The sequence below is a fragment of the Myotis lucifugus genome, unplaced genomic scaffold (genome assembly GCF_000147115.1).
Source record: "Myotis lucifugus unplaced genomic scaffold, Myoluc2.0 scaffold_711, whole genome shotgun sequence".
NCBI classification, from domain to species: domain Eukaryota; kingdom Metazoa; phylum Chordata; class Mammalia; order Chiroptera; family Vespertilionidae; genus Myotis; species Myotis lucifugus.
Genome location: NW_005871759.1, coordinates 135,114 through 148,338, shown reverse-complemented (window position 1 = coordinate 148,338; position 13,225 = coordinate 135,114). Strand labels below are relative to the sequence as shown.

At 47.4% G+C, this 13,225-nt stretch overlaps 1 long non-coding RNA gene across 1 annotated transcript in view; it reads left to right on the top strand.

Moving 5' to 3' along the window:
• The window catches only part of LOC111823825, a 42,045-nt gene that overhangs the window by 28,054 nt on the left and 766 nt on the right, over window positions 1-13,225 (top strand). Inside the window, exon 2 of the long non-coding RNA XR_002826934.1 lies at window positions 12,074-12,077. This is a non-coding gene — a long non-coding RNA (uncharacterized LOC111823825). The remainder of the gene's footprint in view (window positions 1-12,073; window positions 12,078-13,225) is intronic.

Below are 13,225 nucleotides of genomic sequence, written 5' to 3'. Positions count from 1 at the left end.
GAGAGAGAGAGAGAGAGAGAGAGAGAGAAACATCCATGTGAGAGTGACACATCCACTGGTTGCTCCTCACATGAATCCCAGCTGGGGCCCGGGATCAAACTGGCAACCGAGGTACATGTCCTTGACCAGGAATGTCTAGGGCTCTACCTCTTTTTGATGCCAAAACACTCTCAACATCAAGAATGATTCCTGTTCAGCCCTGGTTTTGCTCCGTGGACAGAGCATAGGCCTGCGGACTAAAAAGTCCCAGGTTTGATTTAGGTCAAGGGCACATGCCTGTGTTGCAGGCTTCATCCTTAGTAGGGGCCATGTAGGAGCAGCCAATCAATAATTCTTTCTCATTATTGATGTTTCTATCTCTCTCTGTACCTCTCCTTTCCTCTCTGAAATAAAAAAACATATATGTAATAAAAAAATTATTCTACTCTAAACCTCCCCTTAAGGACCTTTACATTATAGTTTGACAAGAGCAGACAATTGGTCTAATGTTCTGAACATTTCATGTGCATGAACATAACTGATTCACCAGATTTCTGATTAGGGATCCAAGTCCATAAAAGAACCTGTTACTTCTTTTCCCCCCACACCACCTGCTGACCACAGCTCACACCACAGGATAAGGACCCACTACTCAATCCTGGGGTCCCAGGCAGGTTCAGCATCTTCAGGGACCAAAGAAGCTTAAAGTGCAGGCAGTGCTCACAGGTGTTAAAGTTCAGGTGCTGTAATCCCTGAGACCCGGGTTGGGATCCCAGCTCCAACACTTATTCTCTGGGCCAGTGCTTCACCCTGTCAAACCTCACTTTCCCAGCTCTGAAAAGGGGATAGGAATTGTGCCTACCTCACCAGGCAGTTATGACTAAAGGCGGTAGATAAAGCGGGTCAACTCCCTAAAGGGTGCTGAGCCCAGGAAGCACCATTGCACGGCTGCAGTTACTAATAGTTACCACTGACCTGCTCATTCATGGATCCCAATGACAGTTTGGATCTGTCAAGCATTTTTTTTTCTCTGAAAGGTTTGCTTACTCAATTAGGCTGATTATATTCATTAAGTCAATTTAGACAATAACACAATTTGAGGTGATAAATGTCACAACATTTAAGGAGCCAGTATGAAAACTTGAGGCAAAAGAACCCCTCTAGATAAAACAAATGTTAAAAAGCTTCATTATCGTTTACCTGCCTGTGAGCATTTGACCTAATTCACCTGCTGTAAAGACTGGGAATGCAAGCATTAGTCCCCAAACAGTGGGCATGTGTGTGCACACTTCATTTTTGCATCTCCAGTGACACACCAAGACTTGAAGTGGTGAATGCCACCCAGAAAGGCAGAAGGCCGCTTGTCACACTCCCTGGGTCTGTCAGATACTGTAACGCCTGCTGCTGCGAGCACATGAGTCTCAGGCTTGGCCCTGGTCTTCAGAAAGCTCTAGTGTCCCTCATCAATTTTAATTTATTTCAGGGTGCATGCTGGGCAGGTTTATAGGTAAATAATTGACACAATGATATTTAAAGGTGAACTTGAAAACGACACCATGTTTAAGACTATGGATTTATTTAATTGATTGTAAAATGTACATTTTCATCCCCTGTTCTCGGAAGTCAGGATTCAGCTTTGAGCATTTTTTGTAGTCACTGTCAGCTAGTTGACAATTCTTACAACATCCTCATTGTCACCACCCATTCATATCCTTGTTATGAGCACATAATTGTGCAGCTTATAACCAACAGCTTCTCAGATCTGATGAAATACATGCAGCACATGCAACTAGAAATCAATTTCGGAACCTCTGGAACACTCCCATCGACAGCCCTAAATGCCCAGGTACAGTGTACCCCCTGAGGGCAGGAGTCAAGGCCAGGAAGGTGGGAGAAGAGAACCACTTTTCAGAGGGAAGGAAAGATCAGAGCCTCAAGGCCGTGCTGAAGACCTTGTACATGTCCATTACATGTTAAATGCACAGGATCTCCCTCAAGAAATAGCTTGTCCTAGGCCAGGTAGATACAAGGAAACCCCAAAACTTACCCTCTTGAGCTCTCTCTGCGTTAACTCTATGGAGATTCGCACTGTACATTCCAGGACCTACCAACTCTATGTGATGGGCAAGGCTCCTCATGCTAGCAGAACTAAATTGTTCTGGGACAAAAGTGTCCAACACTGACAAGGGTTTATATTTTATATTTGGTTGTTCACATACCTAAGGGGAGGCACACCCCCTTCCGGCTCCTACACACATGTGCACACCCAGCACGCCATCTCCTTGGTGCTGCCCTGTCCATGAAGGAGACCTGAGATCCTTCCCTTCATTTCCCACCTACAGCCCAGTTACCCCTCTTACCTTTTGGAGGTGGCTGGCTGGGGGCATCTTGCTCTTTCACCCAGTATGAGCATGATGGTGTGGCCTCCAGGGGCCCGGAAGGGCTGTCTTGGGGTTGCTTCGCTGGTTCTCCAGAACCATTGTTTTTGGGTTTGAAGAATTTGATGAAGGATCTGGCTCGAGTCCACCACTTTTTCCTATTAGAAGTAGAGGTTTAGGACATTACCAACCCTCACTGTCCCTCCAGCCGGGCTGGTGGCTGTTCATTTGGGGTGCAGAGAGATGGTGCTCTTCTCCATCACCACGATGTTCATATGTGGGTCTCAGGGGGTGGAACACTATTGGCAGTGAATTCACACAGACCCAGACATGGTAGAAGCGTTCATTGTGGCAGAAGCCCACACTAGCCTCTTGGGAAATGGAACTTCAAATATAACAATCAGGTTTATCACTGGCCCTAATCAGTGTGTGTACAGGATTACAACCAATCGATGTGTCTCTCCCACTGATGTTTCTCTCCCCCCTCCTTCCTTTCTACTCTTTCTAAATATCAATGGAAAAAATATCAAGGGAGGTTAAAAATATAAAAAGAAATAAATGAAAACAGTGAATTTAAAGGGTAAGTAAAACATTGCAGGCTAACCGGAAATGGGGGAATTCAAATAGAATAAGAAGAACTACATGTGGGTTCTAATCCTGGCTCTGCCACAGACCAGCACAGTGCTTTCACAAATTATTTGATTCCCTCATCGATGCCTCATTTCCCTGTCAACAGAAGGGTCAGGCAGAAGGTAGAAGATTCTGTGGTTCTGAGATTTCAACAGAGAGGTCTTACAGGATTCATGGTGATATGACCTCTAGGCTGGGCTGGGACAAGACAATCTGAAGGCCCAGCTCATGGGGCTCAGGCCCGCACCAGAGGAAGCCCTGCTGTACGGAGCAGACCGGCAGTCTTGGGGACCGAGACGGCCTGCCACCGGGGTTGATACTCTGCAGAAGGGAACGTGTTTGTGAACCACCCTGGGGTCCAGAGACTCCAGAGGAATGTAGGGAAGACCTAGAGGTCCCTATAATTGACGACCCTGGGTGCTAGGCAGGTGTCTGGCCCAAGATTCCTTCCCAAAACAGAAACATGGCTTTCTAGGTCCTGAAACCTGGATACACAAACTGTGAGTCCTGTTTAGTGGCTTTAAACCACAGACTCTCTGCCCCTTAAACAGGCTCATGGCCAGCTGGTCTTTGCCATCCCTCCTAGGATAACCCTGAGTATGGAGGACGGGACCAAAAAAAACTCTAAATTCTTTCAGTGCTGGGAGAGACATGCACACAGGGGACCGGCCATAGAGAGGAAGATGGGGGCCCCACAAACTGGCCACTGCTGTAGATGGCTACAGCTTTCCCCACTCGTGAAAGAGCAAGCTTTCTGTTCTGTGCTTAAGTTATTGCCATTAAATCAACTCACTTCTGTGGAACAGGACCCCAGGACTCGTAGGAATCCACAACTGTTTCCTCTTGCGCTTCTATGATTGTCGGTAAGAAATTTGCTGTTTCTCTGTAAATAGATGAGAGAGAAAAACAAGCTGGTTTTTAAAATAAAACATGTAAATCAACCCATCGGCCCAGCGTGGGACCAGGCCCACGAGGGCCGGCATTTTCCTAGGATTCAGACAACACAGTGCTCATGGCCTTACTGATTTCTGACTTGGGAATATGGGGATGGAAGCATGTGATGTGGGTCCAGGAACCCTAACATGTCGAGGAGACCTGTGGAAGCACTCAGGATCAGGCTGAATGTCATCTCAGGAGAGCAAGCCCTGAACCATGTGAAACTCAGGGTCGGAAACCCGTGGGCCTTGACAGCTCAGACCCTGGTTTCCTTGCTGGAAAATGAGTCCTCAGGATCAAGGCAGCTGCTCAGACTCTGTTGGTCATGAAGCTGCCGAGGTCCCACTAATATGAGGAAATTTCCACCAGTTCACTGTGAAGTAAGCACCCATTAGAATTGATGGCTTGCAAACTGCTGGACACCAAACCACTGATCCTACTCTTCTCCCAGCGCCCTTGACACTGTGTTGTTCTATTCCCACAGCCATGCTGCTTGGCCTTATGCTAGAGCGCTTTCCTGTCTGGCTCTGACCAACCCTGCACCCCTGGGCGCACAAACTAAAGGAAGGCAGGACTTACAACCCTCCCAGGACTGGGGAAGACTCTGCTCGGAACGGGCTCAGCAAGCCTGCCAACTCCCTGGCCTCCTTCAGACAACGGCTAATGCAAAACCATCATCAGATCACCCCCTGGATACCAGGCCCTGACTCTTCTAGCTGGCACCTGCCCAACCTCTGCTGGTAATTTTGACCTCCTGTGTCACAGAGAGCAAACTCAGGCCACAGTCATTTCTACCCCAAAACTACAGTGTGGCTTTCCATGTAAACCATCCTGGGTAGGTGGCTAACCACCTGTAGATGAGCAGAAGAATCAGAGAGAACAGTAAAGCAGCACCGTGACCCCAGGGATCTGGACAGTGCCCCCGTGGTCACTGTGACCATGTCCCTCTGTCCCACATGGCCAGCCATTCCTGATCACAAGGAAGGATAGTTCAGCAGCACAGCACTGAGGGGCATCTCGGGTTACTTGACTTCCAACCACAAGGTCTCCAACATCAAGGCTCTTCCTCCTGCCCTTCTTTCTGGCAGTTCCTTGGGCCTTGTAGACCAGCTTGCCTTGTAGACCAGCTTCCCATAAACACTCACTTCCCAGTGGACCCAATTCATTAGCCTGGTGTGGATGCCTTCTACAGCTGATGCTGCAGCCTTCCCTCCCCTCCACTGCCTGCACCTTGCCTGCACCCAGACTACCCATGCTCCACCTCACGTTCCCCCATTGGCTGTCCCCATCTGGGTCAGCAGCAGCACCCCAACTCCCACCACCACGCTTCCTTCTCGGCCTCTATGAAGCTCCTCAACATCAGTCTGCTGTGCACACAGCTCTGCTCACTTCCCATCATGCCAACTACTTCCTGGCCACCTGGTAACTGGTTCTGTGCACCTCACAGCGACTATACAAAAGCCAGGAATGTGTCTTGTCCACAGAGAGAGGACAACCACGGTTCACCAACAACCCTCTCCCCAGCTCACTAAGGGAAAACACACAGAAAGGCCTCCGCCTGCCATCTGAATTCCTTCCCTAGGCACCACTCTTTACTGCCATCATATTTTTTAAACTGAACTGAATTCCAAAGGCAGATTAAGAACCAGCTGGCAGTGGGCAGTATCTTTCAAAAGCCAACCACCCCTACTTGCAGAACTCTAGATCCATTCCAGGTAAAAGGCGAGGAGGATGCAATGGGAAGAGGGTGTGTCCCCTTCCCTTGGGACACCAGTGCACCAGGGATCTCTCTTCCCAGCATCTTGAGGCCTAGGCATGGACTAGAAAGCAGGACCCCTTTGTTGACAGGTAAGCCCACACCCCTTACATGCGCCGAGTCTTGTCTTTCTCATTCTTTGGAAGCTTTCTGTTCCTCTTGGCCAATGTCTGAATCTTCCTCTTGAGTTTAAATTTTTCTTCTGGAAGTTCTCCTTCTCACGAGAGAGCACCTAAAACACAGGTCAACAATGTCTCACATACCATGCACCCCTGTGATTCCATTGCAGGGAATCTGTTCCCAAAAGAAGAAAAAGGCCACATGCTCAAAGGTGGCCGTTTTGGTATGATCTACGCTAATGGGAATGAACAACACAGCCAATGACATGTGCATGGCCAAGTGTCCCGTCCAATCAGGGAAACACAGCCCTCCTGTGGCCACCGAGCACTGAATACTCAGCCGGTCTGAGCTGCGATGTGCTGCAACTGCAAAATAGACAACAAATTCTGAGGCCTTAATCACAATCTTGAAAAACAATGTAGAACATCTTGTTAATAAGCTGCCCCACTGGTGAGGTTCAGCTGGTTGAGCGTCCTCCCAGCACCAAGAGGTCGCTGGTGCGATTCTCGGTCAAGGACCATGACCAGTTCTGGGGTTGATCCCCAGTAGGGGGCCTGCAGGAGGCAGCCCATCAAAGATTCTCTCTCTTTGTGGATGATTCCATCACTCTCTCCCTTTCCCTTCCTCTCCCTGATATCCATAAAATAAAATAAAACATATTTAGAAATGTATTCTTGTTTCACAGACATAAAAACACACAGGAGCAGGTGTTGGATATGAATACATGGCTGAGGTTGGACTGCTTCTGCTCTAGAATATCATCCCAGTTGGTGTAGCAGAAAAGTCTCAACTTTTGGCATCAGACAAACTGGGTTGCAACCCACAACTTAAGAGGAACGAGAATGGGAACCCCAGCTCACAAAATCATTGCGAGAATTAAATGAGAGGACATGGGTGAGCAAAGAGCAAAGTGCTCAGCCAAGGGTTTGGAAATGAAACAGTACTTGGCTGTTTCCATGCACCGCCACGACCTTGCAAAAAGCAAAGGTCAGGTGTAAGGTGTTTTCTAACGCAACCCCACCACTCCTGGGATTTGTCCCCTTCAAATGCCTCTGGCTTCCTCTCGGCCTCTGTGTAACATTCACACACGGTCTTTGAGCAATGACGCCAATGAGGAACCAGTGCTAACTGGCTGAGCCAAGGCTGTTACCCAGGGCACATGCCTGGGATCCTGTGCCCATCAGCCCAGGCCTCACCTCACACTGGCTGCTAAGCTTCTTCAGGGAGACTTCCATGCTCTGCAGGTCCTCCTCTGCCCCTTCGTACTGGGCCTGCGAGAGCATCACTTCCTGCTGCAGGACCTCTAGGGAGCTTTGCATCTCTTTTCTCTGGGTGTGCAGCTCCTTCTGCTCTGCCATCATCAGCTGGTTCCAGAAGTTGACTCTGGGGGTGGAGAGCCACAGGGCCAAGGGCTGAGGAGCACTCCTAGCCTCTGACCCAGGTGTGCACCTTAATCAAAACCACAACCTCTCTGGGCCTCCATTTTTCCTGTGTGGAAATGAGGGTCGAACAAACTCAGTGGTTTTCAAACTGTGTCCATTGGGGTTCTAGAAGGCTAGCGCAGCTGCCCACTGTGGGCTGGGGGAGACAGGACAGGCAGGCTCGGACACCACTTCAGCAGAGCACCCTGTGAGAATCCTTCCCATGGAAGGCTTTGGCAGACCTGCTGACTTGGAACAAAGGGTTCTTTGACTGAAATACTTTTGAAATACATGGAATCAGAACATTTTTGCTGTCAATTTGTATGTCTATGCCCAGCCATCTCCCCAATTCCAAGCCCTTTCTAATTTCATCTCCTGAGACAAATAAAATATGAGATTGGGGAGTATTATGTAAATCCACTGAAATCGCCATCATCATCATCTTAACTGCCCGATTGAGTATCAGAGGGCAGATTTATACCAGAAAGCTCACATGACCAGAGGCTCATGGACTCAATTTGAACACAGATGTGCCCTGTTTGGCCCACATCATCTGTCTTTTTCCATTTAAATAAATTAGCACAACAATATTTAAAAATCTTTAAGTGTCACGTCAACATTCAGGTATCTAGCTTCTCAGATAGTGGGGAGAAAGCATAAACTAAAGGTGCTGGCAGGTATGGCTCAGTAGTTACAGAATCACCCATGTACAGAAGGGTCATGGGTTCAAGTCTCATTCAAGGGAGCAGACCTGGGTTGCCGGTTGGCTCCCCCGTGTAGCTTGGGTGTGTGCTGTAGATATCCAATACATGTGACCCTCTCACATAGATGTTTCTCTCTGTCTCCCCTTCTCCTTCCGTCCCTTTCACACTCTCTACAAGTCAATGGAAAAATTATCATGGGGTAAGGATTTTTAAAAAAAGATTATAAAAAGAATGATCTGGCAGCTAGGTCCTGCCTCGCAGCAGGCAGCCCTCAGAGGGTGCTCATCATCGTGACTGGGTGACCACCAGGGGGCAGATGCTCTGACTAGTAGGTTAGCTTGCTGCTGGGGTCTGGCTGATTAAGACTGGGTGAGATGGGCCAGACAGACCCTGGAGCCCTCCCATGGTCCCTCCCCGGCCCCAGTCGTGCACCAGTGGGGTCCCTCAGCCTGGACTGCAACCTCTCTCAATCTGGGACCCCTTGGGGGATGTTGGAGAACCAAATCCTTGTATCGGGACTCCAGTTTTAAAGATTAAAAAATCAAATCACAGAAGCAGAAGATACCAGATTACTAGGAAATGAAACATAGCATTTACCGCACTTATTTCTATGTGCTGGCCAGCTTCTGGGTTTTGGCACTTAGGAGGCAGGTCGAGTGACCCATCGTACCTGATCTTGTCCTGGAACTTGCTGCATGGCCCACTGGCTTTGGCCTGGGTCTCTGTGGTCACTTTTAGTGACAAAACATCATCTTTTCTCAATGAAAAGCCCACATTTTTCAGCATTAATAGGATCAGCTCCATATCTTTCTCTGTGAAATTTCCAGTAAGATTTTTCAAAATGTCGAATATGAGGAGAGACTGTACCAGGTGGATTCATACAAATGGGCAATGATGGTGAACAGGTTGTCACACTCTTTGCCCCCACTTCCCTTTTTAAAGACATCATCAAACTTCCTCACTGCAGCCTCCAGAAAGGGAGCTCTAACCTGCACAAATGAAACAGACCAAACATTCTTGCAAACACCTGACAATCGTCAGCAAGTCACTCTCAGGGATCTTTCTTTTCAACAAGCTGCAGTGTTTATGCTGAAGGAGTCAGTACTTTCAAATCAACGCATCAATATACACATGGTTGGATGCACATGCCCACAGGGCATACACTTTAAAAACCAGTCTGAGTGTACAGTACTGATACACAGCCACACAGACTGGTGGATGCAGCAAAGAGCAACCTGCCACAGCACTGGAGCCTCCCCTGTAAGCACACCCTCTCGTCTTCTAAGTCAAGGTGGACTGCCTCGGCCAGCAGCCACCTGTCTCCTTGGAAAAAGACCACCGCACATCTCTGTCTGCTTCACATCTAACAGCACTCATTCTGAAGCGCATGCTGAGCTGGAGGAGGAGGAATGGAGCATTGTCCAAGGTCCAGTTGGGAAGTGAGACCTGCTCACTCCTGTCGTATGCAATTAACACTGGGAATATTTAGGTTTTATGTATGTGTAGAGACTTTGGTGCTGGCGAGGATCTTGTTATTTCACAAGGTGAATATACTGGATGATATCAGATAAGGTCTGGCCTGCTGACTCGTAACTAGTGGAATGTAGGACACAAGGGCTATGTTCAGAAAGCCCACTGCATGGGAGAAGATATTTGCTAATGTTATTTCCGATAAGGATTTAATCTCCAACATTTACAGGGAATTCATACAACTTAACAAAAGGAAGGAAAACAATACAATCAAGAAATGGGCAATGGACCTAAATAGATACTTTTTCGAAAGAAGACATTAGGAAGGCCAAGATACATATGAAAACATGCTCAACGTCACTAATCATCCAAGTTATGCAAACTGAAACAACAATGAGGTACCATCTCACACCTGTCAGAATGGCTATTATCAACAAATCAAGAAATGACAAGTGCTCTCAAGGATGCACAGCAAAAGGAACACTCGTGAACTGCTGGTGGGAATGCAGAGTGGTGCAGCCACTGTGAACAGTATGGTGTTTCCTCAAAAAACTAAAAATGGTACTCCCATTTGACCCAGTGACCTGCTTCTACAAATATATCCCAAGAAACCAGAAACACCAATCAGAAAGGATATATGAACCCCTATGTTCATAGCAGTATAATTAATAATAGCTAAGATTTGGAATCAGCCTAAGTGCCCATCAGCAGATGAGTGAATTAAAAAACTTTGGTACATCTACACAATGGAATACTCTGCTGCTATAAAAAGGAAGGAACTCCTACCATTTGCAGCAGCATGTATTATGCTAAGTGAAATAAGTCAGTCAAAGAAAGATAAAATATCACATGATCTCACTCATTTGTGGAATATAATGAACAACATAAACCGATGAACAAAAACAGATTCAGAGACAGAGAAGCATGGAAAACTTTTCTTTGATTTTTAGAGAGAAAGGGAGAGGAAGAAACATCAATGATGAGAGAGAATCATTGACCAGCTGACCCCAGTATTTCCCCTACTGGGATGGAGCCCCTAACCTGGGTATGTGCCTTGACCTGGAATCAAACCAATGGTATGTTGGTTGATGGGTACACGCCCAACCACTCAGACCCACTGGCTGTGTACACTATTATTTTTTTTATTGTTGACTTTATTACAGATGTTCCCATTTCCCCCCTTAATCCTCCACTTTTTCTCTCTCTACCCTGCCCCCACTGTGTCTAGTCCCTCACCACATTACCGTATAAGTCCATGGCGTATGCATATATGTAAATACTTTGTTTAAAATATTTTTGTCGATTTTAGAGTGTGGGAGGGAGAGGGCGAGATAAAAAATCAATGATGAGGGAGAATCGCTAATTAGTTGTCTCGTGCATGACTCCACCCACAACTGGAAATTAAGCCTTCAACCCATTTATGTGCCCTGACCAGAAAAAGAACCAGTATCACACGACCTCATCATTGGTGCAATATAATGAACAGCATAAATCGATGAACAAATATAGATTCAGAAACATAAATGTCAAACAGACTGTCAAACTTCTTCAGAGGGAAGTCAGGGGAGGGAAGGGTTAAGGGGTTCAACCAAAGGACCTATATAACCAATGGACACAGACACTAAGGGGGCTAAGGGCATGTGCTGAGGCGTGGGGGTGGCTGGGCAGAACTCAATGGGGGAAAAAGGAGTTATATGTAATACTTTACAAAATAAATTATTTTAAAAATAAGAATAAAATAGAATAAAATAAAAAGAACCATGTCCTCCTGATTCTAGGTCGAGGCTCAACCATGGAGCTACACCAGCTGGGCTGCATTATTTTAAAATTTTCAAAAATACATATATTTTCATTGTTGATAGTATTATTGATGTCTCCCATTTCCCCCCTCTCTATATATTCTTTGTTGGATCTCTTGCATTCCTCCCACCTCCTTCCCCTCAGAGATCTGTCAGTCTGATCCAGTTAGCCAGGCCTCTGGTCCCATCTAGTCCCTCCCCAGGCGTCACTTGCTGGGCCACATCACCTTTATTCCCCTAAGTCAGTGGTTCTCAACTTTGGCTGCACATTAGAATCACCTGAGAATCTTTTTAAAATCCTGATTTCTGGGCCTCATCCTCCAGAAATTCTGTTTCTTTCTTACTACTGGTTGTGGCCCACCCCGTAACAAAGAAACAGAATTTCCGGAGGATGAGGCCCAGAAATCAGGATTTTAAAAAGATTCTCAGGTGATTCTAATGTGCAGCCAAGGTTGAGAACCACTGCCCTAAGTCATTGGCTTGGATGCTAGGACTACACTGGGCAGTTGATAAAACTACATTACCCAGAAGGCACTGCATTCATGCGGGAGGAGCTAAAGGGCATTTTGGTTTCTACACATCTGGTTAGGGCGGGACTTCCGCCTTCCTCCTCCTGGCGGACATTTTAACTTCTTAGTTCCCTGTTCATTGACTCCCAGGCTTCAGGGCACTGGTCGTGAGGAGGAGGAGGCCTGGGAGGTAGCGCGCCTGCTGTGAGGGGTGTGTCTGAGGCTCCTTGAGCCCCACAGACCGAGATGGGCGTCCCCGTGCCTCCCGGACTCCTCTCTGCTCACAGCGTCCCCGCAGCCTGACCCCATTTCACCCTCCAGCCTTGGGTCCGGCGCCTCTCAGGTCCCGCCGCCCAGGTCCCAGCTCTCAGAATGGTGAGTCCCTCGTGGGTGACACATGGCTGATGGGGGAAGAGGGTGAAAGGCTGCAGGGCCGCCTTGTAAGGACGTGATGGTGCGACTGAGCAGGGAGGACTCGGGACCCCGGGCCTGTTGTGGGTGTAAAGGCAACAGAGAGATGAGGTGAGGTTTTTGCAGGAGGAGGTTTACTTTCATTCTCAGAACGCTGGGGCCATAGATGGTTGTGAAAACGGAGGGACATTTTCTGAGGCCGGATTCTAACTTTTCCTAACATTGCTCAGAGGAAGGACAGACTAGAACACAGAGGAGAGCAGCTGTGGACATACTTTAAAGGTTAATCCACCTGAGCATGTGTCCTGACCAGGAATCCATCAGTGACCTGCATGGTCATAGGTTAGCACTCAACCACTGATCCACAGCTGGGCTCTCCTAAGATTTTCAGGGATCCTACTCACCTGTAACCAGGGTAGCAACTAGCAGTTGCAGCTCATCCTGGGCTAACCCCCTGAATCTGCACTCAAGACCTCCTATTCTCTGAATGCCCAGTGAGCTAACAGCATCCTCACTTTGGCTCATTTATTTCCCACAATGTTTCTAGAGAGTCAAAGGAGCCACACATAATCTCTCTGCTGTGGCTTGTTCTATCATAAGGCCTAATTTTTCTTTCATGATCCCCAGCTTTAATTAATGTACCCTCAAAATCTTCTGAACTCATGTTGTGCAATCTTTTCTAACATGAAGTAATGAACTCAAAAACTGCAGACCAAGCTGAGGCAGACCCACTGCAGGCTACTTCCTGTTCCCAAACACAGTTATGCCTGGGACATCTTCTATAAAGACAGATCAAGGCATGATTTTGCTTAGAGGACTGGGAACCAAATATGATGCCCTCATTCACCTCAGTGTTGTTGAGTCAAATCAATCTTAACAGTATTCTTTTTTTTATTGATTTTTTTAGAGAGAGAGGGAGAAACATCAATGATGAGAGAGAGTCATTGATCCTCTGCCTCAGGTGTGCCTCCTGCAGGGATGGAGCCCCCAACCTGGTCATGTGCCCTGTCCTGGAATCGAACCAGAGATATCTTGGTTCATGGGTCCACGCCCAACCACTGAGCCATGCCATGTGGGCAAACTATCTTTATTTTTATCGACTCTGTTACAAA